Here is a 15717-nt window from a genome sequence, read left to right as displayed (position 1 = left end):
TCTCAATTCTACAGAGTTTGTGAAACATAGCAAGGTGAAGTTCTATTAAATTTCTGTCTAGAATTATTTTTATGAAAATATTTGGCTTTCAACCCTAATATTTTCCAGTTGGAAAACAAAAATTACTGGTGGCACTCATGTTTGCAGAGTGTTCAGGAGGGGAGGGAGTGGGGCTTGTGCCAGCTAGGAGAACAGTACATAGCAGAAAGCTGGAATTCCACATCAGCCTAGTCCAATTTGCTCTTGTTTTAGAGGAATCTGGTATTGACTAGACAATTAGCATTGTTTGAAATGCTCATCTATATCGTGCATTGAATACATTATCCTGTGAAAAAGTTATTGTTCCCTCTGAATATTCTGTCTCCGGAGTCTATTTGTGTTTAGATAACCACAATCTGCAACAGATTTTCTGTCTCTTTTGTGTAAGAGATTAATGAGGTATTGGATCAAGTGCAATGTAATAAAGGCTGTTGTTTTTATGCTTTTGGTCAAGCCCGTAGCAAACTGTCTAGAACTAAATTTTCACAAATGTACCTTGACAACTTCTGTCATGTTTTAATCATTAGATCACTCTTTTCAGTACCTTGGGTTTCCTGCTTTTTTTGTTCCCCCCCAGCCCCCAAGATATAAAGTAATGATCCCAGGAGGCAAGCTCTCTTTGTTATATTTCTATATATATTTAAATTATTTTTATGACTCTGCTTCTAAAACATGTTTTACAATTGTTTTGATGCATTTTTTTCCTTTGAACAAAGCATAGCATTTTATGATCACATATATTTTTATCATCAGTTTTTAATTGGTACAGGAACAAGATATTTATTCCTTTCCATATAGAGTAAAACAATATTAGACAGAAATGTACCTATATTCATGCAGTTTTTAATTGTTTTTGACCTAGAGCAAAACACATGCTAAGCAAGTTCTGATTTTTGAAATTGTAATGCCCTGAAATCCAAAACAAAGATTTCCTCTTTCCATAAGTCAAAATATTCCTAATTATCTCTTAACTTAAAGTTTGTGGAAGAAAAAAAGTTTTAAGGAAGATATTATGTGAAACGGTTAAAAAAGTATAGGTAATTATAATCTGTTCATTATATATTTCCTTTTCTGAACCTCTGGATTGTTTGTCACATATATATTTTTGCTATGCTTTTGGTAGTATTTTAATGTGAGAAAAAGACTTCTGTCCTTTTTTTAACACACATACTAATTGCTCAATAGGATTGGAACTTGGAAGGGTGGGATGATGGTCCTCCCCTGTAACTGCCTTTAAGTGTGAGTTATTCCCATTTCATGCATCAGTATAAGGAAATAGCCATTTTTCTCTGACAGAGAAAAATTCTGTTGGATTGCAGTCAGCCTGGGCTGGTGCAGAATGTTCATAGACATTGCAGAGTGTTCGCAGGCATGTTCTCTCCTTTTCCCTCTCAAAGCAGAAGTAATTCACATGAATAGAAGTACAATGTGCCTGAGGCCCACGGAAAGAAAAATTTGAAATATTACTTAAAATATACAGGTGCATTTATATTGTGTCCCTCTATTACTATTATTCAGCCATGTAGCCTGAATTTAACTTTCTTAATATTATCCTAGTCTAAATTTAATGTAGCATACATATTGCCAGATTACAAAGGGGATATCCCTCTGATTGTCCTGTGAGATCAAAATCTAGCCAAGCCTTTGAACTGGACATCATCTGGCAACTTTGGGGAATTCCACATTCTCCCTTGGGGTCATTTGGGGTAAAAATTCAGTCAGTGCGGAAGATGAATAGCATTTAACTTGTGTTTCTAATTTATGTTTCCAATAATACCTTGAGGCTTTGTTCACTTCTTAATCTTCTGGCTCCTCCTCTTATAATATTTTATTTTATTTTAGGAACTGGGCTGGTTTCCCCAGCTGGTTTCCCACATTTAATACTGGGATGTGCTCAAGTTTTGTGCTGCTTCAACAGCAGCTGAAATATTCTAGCTCTCTGCGATACCCATAGTGTAAGGGAAACCCCTGAGTGACATGAAAACCACTGAAGCTTTTCTCAGCTTATTTAAGGCAGGTGAAAAAGTGCATGGCAGGAAGACCATGGTGTGCTGGTGGCTCCTAATTAGCACGCTTGCAGTGAGACCACAGTACATCAACTAGACAGGGCTGGTGAGTGGCCAAAAGCTCACTGTAGCTTATTTTTCCTCATTCACCTTCCAGAACTATGCATTCACTTGAGTTCCGTTTTTTTTCCCCCCTTCAATTTATTAATGAGAGACTTAAAGTCCTGCAACCCTGAGCCATAATTTCTCCTGATGTCACTGGTGGTTAAAGCCTGTCATCAGGTGTTTTAGCCTGACTACACATCAAGATTTGCTGTGTGGGAAAGAGCAGCTCTCAAACAGTAAGATTAATGCTTGATTGGTCTCTTGTCCATCTAAAAACCTTAAAGACAGAAATAAACCACAAGAAATCAGAGAGAAATAGTGTGGTTTATGTGTAGTTTTGAGTTCATAGAATTCCACATGCTGTTTTTTGTGTGTGTTTCCACACAAGCCCTCACAGGTGGGCACAAGCATGCATCAGTGTTTCTTCCCACAGGAAAACCTCTCAAACCCATTGCCATCGTGCCAGTTTCAGTGGGAGAACCTGATGACCTGAACCTCCTGACCAGTCAGGTGTTCCCACCTCTTAGGTAAGTTTTGTCATTCAGTGGATTATTTGAATTGTTGTGAATGCTTTGTTTCACCACTTGTCCTGCTTTGACCAAAAAGGTAATCTTGTTCAGAATCCCTCTCCCAGAGACTGATCATTCCACATGGAGTCATTCCTTACCTCATGTAATAAATGCATTTTCCTATTAATATTGCTTTTTGCTTTTTCAATCAATGAGCAGTTGTTGAGAGAACACCTAATCTAGAGCCTTCAGCAGTTACTGCTTAACAAGTACAAGCCTTCTGGCTGTGTGAAAGATTCACCTCTGAGTCGTTGTCTCAGAAGGAGCCTCAAACTCTTTTATTCTTTAAATTATCATAATTGTGTGTCTTGTAGCTGCAGTATTTTCATACTAATGTTATATTTTTCTCCTTTGTTTTTTGGTTAGTTCACTGAATTGGTTTCAATGCCCTTTGAAGTGTTTCCTGTTAAATAAGATGGGAGTGGTTTTGTTGTGTTTTTTTTCCTCATTTGGTTGTTGGGGTTTTTTCACTCCAGGTGCTAATTTCAGATGACAGCTGAACCAGCTTTGGTGATAAATCTTCGTTTCAGTGTCACACTCAATGGATTGTTAGGAGAATCCTGGTATTTAAATGACTGTTAAGTGATAAAAATCTAAAGGAAAAACTTTCCAGTTTATAACATTTAATAAGCCTATTTCTACTTAACCTCCGAAATTAACACATATATACCTTTCAGTGTTATTGACATTTTTGAGTTGATTTATTTATGAAAATGTATAAGATTTAGCCTCGTGTTTGACTATTTACCTAATAAAAAATACGTAATGATGTTGAGTTAATCTGTCTTAAAAAAAAAATATACTGTGCTGTTTAAAAACTTGGCCAAGGTACAGCAGAAATATTTTGTTTTACAATCCAACTGCTTAGAGGGATTATTCAATTCATATTCACCACTGCTGAAATCTCTCATAATAATTCATTACCTAATAGGATTACCTTAAAAGAGAGCTAGATGGCACAGTTAGTCAATAGAGCACGATACATTTTTGGAGGGTTAGGCTTAAATCTGACCCTGGGACACAAATGCATCATGTTTGCTGGTCTGACTATAAGCCCAAGGAGATGTTTGTTTATGTTGCATACAATCTGGCATAACTTCATGCAGCTGGCAGACTGCTCAGTACAGACCTGAGACTCAACGAGCAGTTTTGGACAGAGGAGCATTGGCACAGCTGTTTGGAGAACCTGATTTAGCACATCTGAACTGTTCTTGGCTTTAGCCAATGGAGGTAGTTTTTAATTTCCCTGACTGCTAAAATTTATAAAATTCATATAATAATTTAGTAGAAAATTGAGAACAACAGTGCCACTTGAACTCATCTTTAGCTGCTGTGTCTAGGTGTTATTCCTAATTATAATCGGGATAGAAAAACTGGCTTACATAAAATTTTGTAATAAAACCCTCTGTTGCAATACTCAGATAGCTTAGCTGTCTCTTAAAATTAGGAAATATCAAAGAATAGACCTCCTATAACAAGAGCCATTTCTGAGTTTTTAGGACATAATCTATAATTACAATAATCAGTTGGTAAAATCTGTGTCACTTTGTGCTGGATAAAGTCTAATTATATTTTACTTCTCTGTTAGTAGCTCAATTAATAGTTATTCCTGAATTAAGTTGTATGTACATTAAAATGAAGTATGTTATCTAGGATAAAAATATCACATCAGTGAAAAGACTAGTTGTGAGAAATAATAAAAATGTCAACTTTTCTTCTGTTTTCATTTTTCCATGTTGCCATACAAAGGAAAAGTTTGTATTGTAGCAGATTTCATGCAAAAAAAATTCAGTGCTTTATTCTGACATTGTGCTACATCTTCTATAGGCTAATATGGGAATACTTTTCCAACACATGCAGATTTCATGTAAAACTGTCTGGAAAATTTTGTTTGTTTGTGCTATATAAGTTTCTTACTCTTTGTTTCTAATACAAGGGTTGTATTATCATTTCCTAGAAGAAATTCTAGTGGAGAAAATTCTCCACTAGAGTAGTGGAGTACATGAGGTAACACTCAGTCTGTTGCTTTTCCTCAGGAACAATAAATACGTATTATTTTGTGCTAAGACAGGCTCTAAGTTTCTATGTTTTGCTTTTAGAGTATCAGAAATCAGGTAAGCTATTTTAGTATTTGTGTCCATTGTCTTTATCAATTCTATTTGAAAATAGCAAATTGATGATAGAGCTGCTGTGTTACTAAAGGAACCACTCTAATTTATTTCTCATATATTGAGAAATTGACTTTCCTTCGTAGCTTCAATTTTCTTTGCTTCCATATGTTGTCTTTGATAGACATGTAACATTAATATGTTTACCATTTCCACCATGGACATCTTTGTGTGAACTAAGACAGGAGATTAAAACTTTGGTTTGTAGCATATAGGTGAGTAGAGCTCTCCATCTTAAAAAGAAAAAATAAAAGGAGTAGAAATGTTTAAATATAGTGCCTTATGATAGATCTGTTGCATGTATGGCATTTGTATTGGAATAATTAAAGAATGCGGCTCTACAAAAGTTTGAAATTTATAGTGATAAGATCTAGAGTGTCATTAACATTCACATATTCCACCACAACTTCAGCTAGTCTTTAATTGAATATGTGGTGCATTTCACAAATCAAATGCCATTAGATATAAAAAATGACAGTGTCTCTGTTGTTGAGAAAACCTCGGATATCTATGAGCAAAAATCAAAAATGCCATACATTGTATCTGATCATACTTTTACTCTGCAACCTAATGAAGTGCATTTTGTAGTGGCTTTAATTGCTATGAATACATAACTTGCTATCTGCGAATGGGAATCATTCAAACTTAATGATGACCATGAAAATCTTGAAATTCTCTAACACTGTTAAGATAAACTTAGAGAGCAACATGTTGTCTGAACAGAACAAGAAGAACTAATTTGAAATTAGTCAATTTTAGAAAAGGAGGCACTGTAAAACTGGGCAGATTGAGTTGTTCCTTATTAGAGGAATTGTTCCTTATTCTTAAATAATATTTCCTATACTCTTTTTGATATATTATTAGGGTTTGGTTTCATCATTTAAGAGAAGTGCAAGTGGATAAAATCACTCATTCAGAACTATTCTTCATCAAAAGCAGACTGGAAAGAGTTCCCTGTATCATTTTGTGTTAACATTGTCCGTGTTGTGTTAACATTATCTGTAAAGAAAAGCATGTGTCTGACTTAATGTTTTACTGAACATTTGAGAGATGTTAAAAATACCTCTTTACCTCTTTGAAGTACGGCCTATATATGAATTTCGTCACCTGATGGGTGCTCCTGACCACTGCTGAATTGAAAGCATAATAGTAAAATTTTTAGGCTGGACATCATGGAAAGTGCTACATATAAGGCACAAAATTCCAAATCATAAAACACTATGGATATTCTAAATTTTAACTACCAGAAATCTCAAATTAAAGTTTGGAGAACAATTCACTAGGTACATTAGGTTATACCAGAAACCAGTGGAGTATAGCCAGGTCTGTATTCTTTACCTGAATGCCTCATGTTGTATGCAGTGACCCAGCTTTTGGCAGCCACAGAAAGCCAATGATTTTCTGCAGCATGCAAGTTCTCCTGGGGTGTCTAAAAAAGTGCAAACACATGTAAAAAAAGATCGTCCTCAAAATTCCACGCTTTTGATCTCAGATGAAAAGTAGAGATACAGAAAAAATTGCAATACCTCCCCTTCGTATTAATGTATGAAAACCTATGAACATGTGGACTTTGACTTACAGCAGCCATACTTCTATGTATCTTTGAGCTTTTGCTGGAATACATATTTATTTGTTATTTCCCAAGTGGCTTTACTTTGTGTGTACCACCAAAATGCCTGTGACTATATGTGCAACTGAGAAATACAGGAAAACCAACTTCAGGTTTGGTGGTTTGGGTGTGGGTTGTTTGTGGTTTTTTTCCATTTGAAAGTATAATTTAGTGTTTGTCTTTGCTGTCATATGTTATCATCTAGGAGATCCAGTCTTGAATCCTGTTATGACAGGTTATGACTATGTTCTATTGACCCTATACTATTTGTAATGCATAATAGGCAGTGTAAAATATCAATTATTAAAAACAATTCAAATACCAGATTCTTTGCAGTAACAGTAGTTGTGAAGATTTTTAGAAAATGTTGTCCATAATTATTGCAAATTTACTTTTGCTGGTTCTGAATTGTGAATTATGTTTTTGAAAATAACCCATAGGTATTAACTCATCAGTGGCTTGGAAGGTTCATCATTTATTTGGAACATGAGGAAATAAGGATATGGTATTGATCAGAGACTGCATGTCTGTGAGGCATCTTCTTGTGGCAGAGAGTATGCATTGCACTAGAAAATGCTAATAGACTATGGCATTCCCCCATCCCATTAAGCCTGAGGGAGTGTCAGGGTTTACCATATGGCTCTCCATGTGCACCACTTTTGTCAAATTCACTCTTCTCACTCATTTTTTTTGTCCTTTTTTAATATTTTTTTTCTTTTATGAAATAGAAAAGAAATAGAAAATTCTTTTCTTAATTTTTTTTTTCTTTTCTTGCCCTGCTACTACCAGTCCTTTCATCCTTCCTCCCGTTCAAACAGAAATCTTCATTTAACTAGGGGTGCTTTTCTCGCTTCTGTTTCTGCCTGCCCACTGTTGCTAATAACAGCTCCTTCTGTAGTCTCTATAGCAATCAGGCAGCAGAAGCACTCAGCACTGAAAAACAGGCAAATCTCGGTAGCAGCCTCCCATTTTTTTCTTTTTATTTTCTCTGCAGCAGTTGCCACCTGCCTTTACCTCTGCAGAAATCTGTGAATATGCTGATATTCATTGAATAGAATGGACCAAGAAGAGGGAAATAGCAGCATATGTATCAGTTTCCTAAAGTAATAAACTGGATTAAAAATTAGTGTATTTTACCACACTTTGTGAAACTAATGAAGCTTCTCAAATGTACATAAATATTCTGCTTCTGTTCAGTGTAACTAAAATATCTCGAGAAAGTGATATAAACAAGGTTAACCTCTTTTGATATTAAACATAGAATAGTGGAATAGTGAATAAAGTGTTACCCTCTATATTTTGAGTGAAAATACAATAAATATTCTAATTCATACAGGAAAAATTCTCAGACTGAAAGAAGAAAAAAATATTTAATTTTCTATGTATGAATGTCTGTGCAATATTCCAGAGAAATGGTGAATTAAGTAAAGTTTGCTTTTATTGCAAAGACAAGGTTTGGGTACTGTATGCTGTGCAGGAAAATCAAATAAGACATTCTGTCAGGAAGGCAAAAAATAAATAGCATTAGTTCTCTAGGCTGATTCTGAGCTATCAAAAATATGTCCAGTCTAACATAGATGGCATTTAGTTATAGTGCAGATGAATATTTATTAATATTCTTCAGAGACTGAAAGGATGGCTTTTGTTTTACTAGACACTTGAAGACATGATATTCAAAATGATTCCTTTGTTTGGAGTCAAAAAGTATTATTATCATTTTGGCAAAGATCATTCAAACAAAGCTATCAGGCAATGCACTGTACTGACAGGCTTTGAGTTAGAAGATTAGTGTTGAATGAACAAAACTTCAAGTAATTTGCAAGGCCTTTCAGTCAAATGTAGGACAGGTGTTTTATAAATAGTGTAACACATAACAATACGTGGCTTTAAAGATTTTCAATAAGGTCAGAGAAAAACCTGTTTTGAGGTCAATTGGCAGGTGACAATAAGTAAAGTATAAATTAAATCTCAAAGCTCTTTTTCAAGACAAAAACAAGGGTGATTTTTATTTGGTAATAAGTGGACAGTGTGGCAGTAGAATTAAAAAGCAGCAGCAATTGTGCATTTTCATAAGCAAGAGAGTGCAACTTTAATTGTTCCTTCACAGTGTCTTTGTTGAATTTGTCAAGAGATGCCAGAATAGGAGAGATTGTCCTTTATAAATGATAGCCACACTGACATGACCCACTTGTGGGAACATGGGGAACCATCTGTGTCAAGGTACCAGAATATTTTGTATCCTCTTATATAGGAATGACTCATCATGTAAAGATGATCCCATTTGCATCTGCACCTGGGGAGTCATTTGCTTTACAGAAGCTCATGTTCAACACAGTTCTTCTGGTGCAACAGAGGCAATGAGTGAAGCAGATTTCTGTCAGAATTCTAGGTACGAGAGAATAGCAAACAGTGCAGGTGATGCTGTGCTGACTGCACCAGCCTGGTTTAAGTGAGGTGACTTTCTAGCAGAGAGAAGGCCTCAGAGTACCCTGCCTGTGCAGTTAATAGTGCAGGGATAGCTCCCTTCCACCTGCTTTATCCCACTGTGCCTTCCAAACACTAAGGGTCAGCAAAGGGTCTGAGCAGAGGATAAACAGACTGTCTGAACTCTTCAGTTCAAAAGCAAAGGGCTGTAGTCTCTGTTGAACCATGGCTGACTGGTGCCACTATGGAAAATTAACTGGCTTTGTTAGCAAATGCAGAGGAGAGATGTTATACCAGCAATGTTGAAAGCAAAATTGACAAAACAGTGGAATAAAAGCTCTTGAAAAATGCCAGCAGGGCATGAACAGGATGGAACACACTTTAAGAAGGAAAAAACTGTTTCTTGAAGTCAAATGATTTGTGCACCAGTCTTAGCATTCATTTAATGGGAAAGTAACTTCCTGTGTGATAAAAATGCAAAGAATAACTTGAAAGCAAGAACTAGCTGGTGAGTGATGTACTTTGTTAGGCTTCAGCAGTAAAGCCTGAAAACTGCAACCTTTGTGTATTCTAATAATCCATTCACTTCCGTGCTGCATTCTTCTGGCTACCAAACAATGACACCTAAAAATGTTCGTCACTGCTGGGCTCTAATTCAGCAGCAGCGAGAAGCAAAAAGATGGCTGATTGCAGTACAGAGGGAGAATGCCTGCAGGGAGTGACTTCTTGGTTGTCACAGAGAAGATGACAGAAAATTTGGCAGCTGAAAAGAATGACCACTGATTTTTTTTTGTTATTTCAGGAGAAACAAAGCCCAAAATTCTCAGTAGGATGAAGATTGTCATTCTGTTCCAATAAGCACACAGGGCAGCACAGAAGCAAAGAGGTAACAACCCAGCATATTAAGTCTGTAAGAACTTACTAATAATACCACTTTTAATATATATATAAATATGTATGTAAGTTGTACTGATTATGGCTACATCTTGGCAGTCAGAGTCAGCAGATCAGGAAAAGTATCCTCAGTATTTTTCTTATCCCATGCCTCATGATAAATATTTAGTTGTATTTTTAATGGAATCTACTTTACTTAACTCTTGTCATCCTTTTACAACACCTATTGTTTAAAAACTATTAGAAGATCTATTAAGAGCTACTCTTGTGTGTCCATGATCCCAAGCTACAGTTATCTGTGTGTGTGGACTATTCCTCTAGATGTGCATTTGCAGAACCAGTACAGAATACAGAGTGAGATGGGCAGGTGGTTGAATGATTAATCTCTAAATTTATTGCAAAATCATGCAGCTTCACACTTTGATCTTCTTGGCTGTTAGGATCTGATTATTAAAAGATGCCTCTGCCCAAATTAAGGTGGAAATGAGACCATATGCCAAAGTCAATAGTACAGATTTTATTAAACACTAAATGAGAGAGAGAGGGAGATTAAGTAGAAAGTCACCACCACATGGATCCCTGTGGTGTCTTCCTGGCCTTTTTCTCCTGGTCTTCTTGGTGCTGGGGATCTCCAAGTGGTTTTCTGGAGGTACCATTTTTATACAGGCCTTTTTTGTATATTCTGTGCTTATCACAATTTCACTCAGCAGAATTTATCCAGTGTGCTCATTCCAAACTCTCACCTTCATTAAGCCCTGGAAATAATACCTTCCTCTTTTCCATCTGCACCTGTTGTAGTGGCTTAACTTAGGGGAAATTGCTTCTTTGACAGTGGTTTGAAACGTTCTTTAAGTTCTCATAATGGTTTAATAATCTGTCTCTGGAAATAACAATCTTTAGAAGCATCAAAGAAGAACCACAAACTTTATAATATTCAGCACTTACTTTCCTACTATAATCTTTTTGATCTTCAATTATTATTGCATTTAATAATATTTGTTTTAGGCTGTGACTTCCAAGCTTTTTTATTGTGGTCCATTTTTTCCCTGTATTTCTATTTGCAACTAGAAATATAAATCAGTGAGCAAGTAGCAGAATTGGGGAGCTAATGTTTTAGGCTCTCAATTTGAATTTGTAGGACTTCTAAAATTATTTGTTACCATTAAATTTTACTGTTCAATTTACAGTATTGTTAAATGAACAAAACTCTCCTGTTTTAACAATATCCTTCAGCAATATGTTCTATCTGAGGAAAAAAAAAAAAACAACCAACAAAAATCCCTACCCTTGGTTATAAGTTTGGAACTGATGTTCTTTCTCTCAGTATGCATTACTGAATTGTAAATCGGGGAGAACAGAAACTCCCAGTCTTCTCACTTTGTTCTAGTCAATATTAATGCTTGTTTTTATTATGCATTCATGTATTTTCCCTTTCTTGGAGGGATTGAAATGCATTGCTGTATATTTTAAGGAGTCTTTTGTGTCTTTTCCTATTCCTCTTACTCCTCTTTGACTTCCTGTGCTTTTTCTTCTCAACTCCTTGCTGATACTCAAAGTTTTTACTCTTGAGTTGGGCAACTTGATATTTCTGTCTTCGAGATTAACATATGGTTTTGTGTTGGGGTATAGCAACTAATATTTTCTTCTTTTTGGAAGCTCACCTGAAGAAAAAATTATTTGAGTCAGTCTGAAGCCAAGAATTTTCCAGATTTTTAAAGAAATCTACAATTTTTTTCTGGATATTTTACTACTAGCATAAAATTATATGAGTAAAGGGTGTTAGATGACTCTCAAAAAGTCCATCAAGTATTAGGACTAATTGTAGTTATCCACAATCTAATTGCATGGTTCCATACCTCTTCCTTCTGGTTTTTACTCTTGTGTATTTTAAGCAATTTTTTAGAAAACAGAATTTCTTTAAAGGGAGGCCTGCTTTCTTGAATATTTATGACAATCTTTAGACAATTAAAGATTACCTTCTTTGCCAAAGCCAAAGATCAAGACTAGGAATTTTCATGTGAATATCCTAGCCACAGGACTTCCATAAAGTGAAGGGCAGAAAAGGGAACATGAAAGAGATGCAAGCTAGAAAAAACTGTCGCCTGAATTTTGCTTCAGTACTTGTTATAAAACTTGTTATTTGAATTTTTTTTGGAAACAAAATTAAATAATGTATTATAACACTTCCCAATTTTTGTTCTCATTGAAAATGTTTGGATTTGGCATAACTACGAACTCATTTTCCAGAAAACTATTACCCAAAAAAGTATGTTTTATCAGTCTGTTCTAGGTTAACATAAAATGCCTCGTGTGTGTACTCATGTGTAAATATGCTTTAAAAAAAAGCTAGGAAATTTTCAGAAGCTTAACACAACTTGTATGTTTTATCATTAATTCATTATGAAATTAATCAAATGTTCATGTGGATATAAATGGGAGATACCTGCAGATTCTTTTGCTATGCCACACTCATGTCAGATTTAGTACACCACAAAAATTGTTCCGATCAGTCTGCAACATTTTCTCTATAACAAGAAAACAAATGAATGGTTTGGAGTACAGTTGAAAGAACAAGCCTGGTGTTGTGTTGCTTTATGATCTGTGCTCAGAGTCTGTGTAATACATTCTTGACCTTTCAAGGAACGGCGTTTTTCTTTCAAATGTAGTTTCCTTTTTTTGAGTCTACGTGTCTTTGGGTCGAGCAGGACAGCGATGGAGCACTGTGGTAAATTGACCAGTACACAATGCCACTGTCCCTGCAATTGAATCAGAGTGGTTCAACATATCCCTTCTGCTAAAATAACTGAGCAGTGTGTTTTGCTTCACGTGGTAGAAAGCTGGATTTCCACAGGGAAAGGTTTCTTATCTCTGTTCTTTCTCCAATTGTATGTCATGATTTTAGTGAATGTTCAAGCGTGCAAACAAACAATTTTATTGGCCAACTTCTTCTGTTTGTAAAAGAGACTCCCATCAAAACCAAAAGGGAAATGGTCAAATGCAAGATTATATTGGAACACTTTTGCATGTAGAAATACAAGGCAGTGGAATGATGATAATGACTGTTAAAGAAATAACTGACAAACTTCAGAGAGGAATAAAAGAGGGTCACTACTTTGGTGTCTACTGCTGCTGCCTTGGCATCTGTGGCTCTTCAGCAAGCGAGTATTAATGTTCACACTGCTTAGGTGTTTGCTTGTCAGTCTGTAGGGTATGTCAAATGATAATTTGGGAAAAAAACTCCTCAGACTAGTTCCTTGGATGTACAAGTTAAGAATTTGAGGTAGTTTTAGAATAAGAATTGGAGGAAATTATTATTCTGGTGGGTAAAGTTGAAGCTCCTGAAGCTGAAAGATCATTTCTTTTTTCCTTATTCAGCAGAACTGGAAGATTTTGTTTCTGATGTTGAAATACTTTAAGTGATGAGAACTAATTTTCTTTAGGTAAACATTAGAAATGATCAGATGAGCTTTTGTTATTTGCCTCCAGTGCAAAGCACAATTTATATAAGGAAGGCTGGTGGGGGTTTTAAGTGATGACTTGTTCTCCTTAAATGCCCATGAAGTTGCAAGTGAGAATATTGATTGTGATATTGATCAGCTCAGTGATGGTGATGAGACATCACTGTATTAATTATAAGGTCCTATATTTACTGAATAACTGTTCATTCCTCTCTCTCTTCTTTTACTTCTTTCTCATAGCTATACAATGTAGGCGGCTAAGAGTGTGTTTTATTTTGTGGTGCTCTTGTTCAGGTGTAATCACAGCACAAAGAGCAAATGAGAAATTGTGAATCCTCATCCAGTAGCCATTTCAAAGGAGAGTTGTTGTAGTTTTCTTTCCTCCTATAAAGTTCAAATGCACTTTGCTTCATAGCCAATGGGAAGCAAGGAAACAGAGTAAGAAGTAATGAAAGGCATGTTTCCTGTATTCTCTGTCAATTCTTCAAATAATTTAAATTATTATTAGTAGCATTATTATTCTATGTCTGTGTGCGCGTGGTAGTTTAATAGCCTGGCCTACAGAAGAAAGGGGAAAAATGCTTTGCTATCATGAAAATGGAGGAAGTGGCTGAATTAAAACTATGAGCTGTCAGAGGGGAAGAAAGGTAACTTCTAAAACATTTTAGTGTCTCATGTAGAAATACAGTATGGTTGGCATGTCACTTTCATTTTGGTTGTTTCAATGGCTCCAGTACTTGAAAAAAATCAGAATTCCTATCACATCGTGTGACTTTTTCTCACTGTTTACTTTTGAGTTCACTTTCCCACTGTGTCCGGCTGAATCATTCAAATTTGTGTTGAAGTCTAGTGGACAAGTGACAGGGAGTGTATAAGCCTAGGGGATACTTATACTAGAAATAACATAGGCAGTGTGAGCAGCTCACTGTATCTTCGGGTCACATTATTTATTGATTTTATTTTAAATGTTGTTCCATAGAAATAACTTTACAAGGTTCACAAAAGATTTTCTTAGGGCTTGAATAGACATCAGTATGATACAAACAAAATAATACAACAGCTGTATGTCATCACTCTGCAAAGATATCACTACCTACAAATCCTTATAAAAAAACTTAAGTGTTTCAGTATTTGAAAACCAGACAGAAGATAGATTGCTGCTTTTATTCCTACTTAGGAGAAAGCCAGGGTACCATCAGACAGTGAGAAGCAGCTGAGGAGATGGAAAGCTGAAATTAGTTTACTTTGTTACTGTTAGACAAATTAGTTAGACTTTGTTACTACACCTCTTTTTTTAAACATTGTTCTACTTTTTAAACTTCTAAGTGTTCTCTTAATGATTGGGAGACACTGAGCATGGATGTCGTCTTCCTGAGGCACTGAGATCACTGTGGGGTAGTGATGGAGCTGATGAATCTTATTGGAATTAGACGATGTCATGTCCAACATTTTTCATCCTTGCCCTTTGTGGAAGTTACCTTCTGTGTAGTACAGTTGTAGTAAAGCTGACAGAAGTAGGTGTTTGCCTCTGCTTTGCTGCATTTTCACGTGGCTCAGTAAAGACACTGGCCTTTGAACTGGAATGACTGAAGAACGAATGAAGAATTGTCCTTTTTACCAACTCTGGCATGTTAAGAAAACGGATAAAAATTGAGAAGCTGGAGAACTAGTAGCTTCTGAATGTTCATGGTTGTGGGCTTCAGGGTTAAGAGTCAATGCCTCTGTGTCATAAATGGTACAATTAATAAATTGTCTGATTTGAAGCTGGCAGCTTCACTGGGTCCTCTCTTGATGGGATGTGAGGCAGCGTCATCTCCCCCAGTCATGGATTTGAGTTGATAGGCAAAATACAGCCACTGATACAAGGCCAGTAAATGAAAAACAAGCTTCCTGATATGCTTTCTTGATATTCAGCTCTAGAAATGCATGTAGTGGAGTTGTGCCATCTTATGTTTGGAACAGTGATAGACTAATAAAAAGTTTAAATTTCCCTTCATATCAGTCCAGAGAGGAGTAATCTGAATCAGGACTTTTCACACACAAATCTTCATCAACCCATCCCTTGTGTGCAAATGAGTACAGTAATAATATGCCTAAGTGTTGATATGACACTGGCATACCTTGTTATAAATTATTTCTTCTTATGTGGCTATCCAATGGATATCTCAGTATAAATTTTTAAATGCCATGTTTGGGGCCTGAGGGAAAATGGGATTTTCTTCATTTTGTTTGCTTTTTTGTTTGCTTGGTTTTGACTTTTTGTAATTTTCTCATATTGGGAAAGAAATAAAAAAGCCAACCAACTATTTCCTGCTTACCAGGAAAAAGCATAGAGCATAGATACAGCATATTGCTGTCCAAACTGAGATCAGAAATGGAGAGTTGGAGTGGTAGTCTTAGAATTGAGGAAAATTCTCATTCAAATCTGTCCTTAGCAAGCTGCAT

At 35.8% G+C, this 15717-nt stretch overlaps 1 long non-coding RNA gene across 6 annotated transcripts in view; it reads left to right on the top strand.

The window, feature by feature from the left end:
* LOC135294981 (uncharacterized) overlaps positions 1-15717 on the top strand; it is a 166498-nt gene that overhangs the window by 127708 nt on the left and 23073 nt on the right. For 4 of the 6 annotated variants that reach the window (XR_010357023.1, XR_010357024.1, XR_010357025.1 and 1 more), the window contains 2 exons: positions 2584-2677; positions 3196-4433. This is a non-coding gene — a long non-coding RNA (uncharacterized LOC135294981). Of the gene's footprint in view, positions 1-2583; positions 2678-3195; positions 4434-7490; positions 7817-9722; positions 9807-15717 lie in introns of those variants that run through there. The other 2 variants (XR_010357020.1, XR_010357021.1) reach the window with 2 other exon arrangements.

This window comes from Passer domesticus, chromosome 2, assembly GCF_036417665.1.
Source record: "Passer domesticus isolate bPasDom1 chromosome 2, bPasDom1.hap1, whole genome shotgun sequence".
NCBI lineage: Eukaryota > Metazoa > Chordata > Aves > Passeriformes > Passeridae > Passer > Passer domesticus.
The sequence above is the reverse complement of the archived record's forward strand: the minus strand, read 5'-3'. Positions and strand labels throughout refer to the sequence as shown.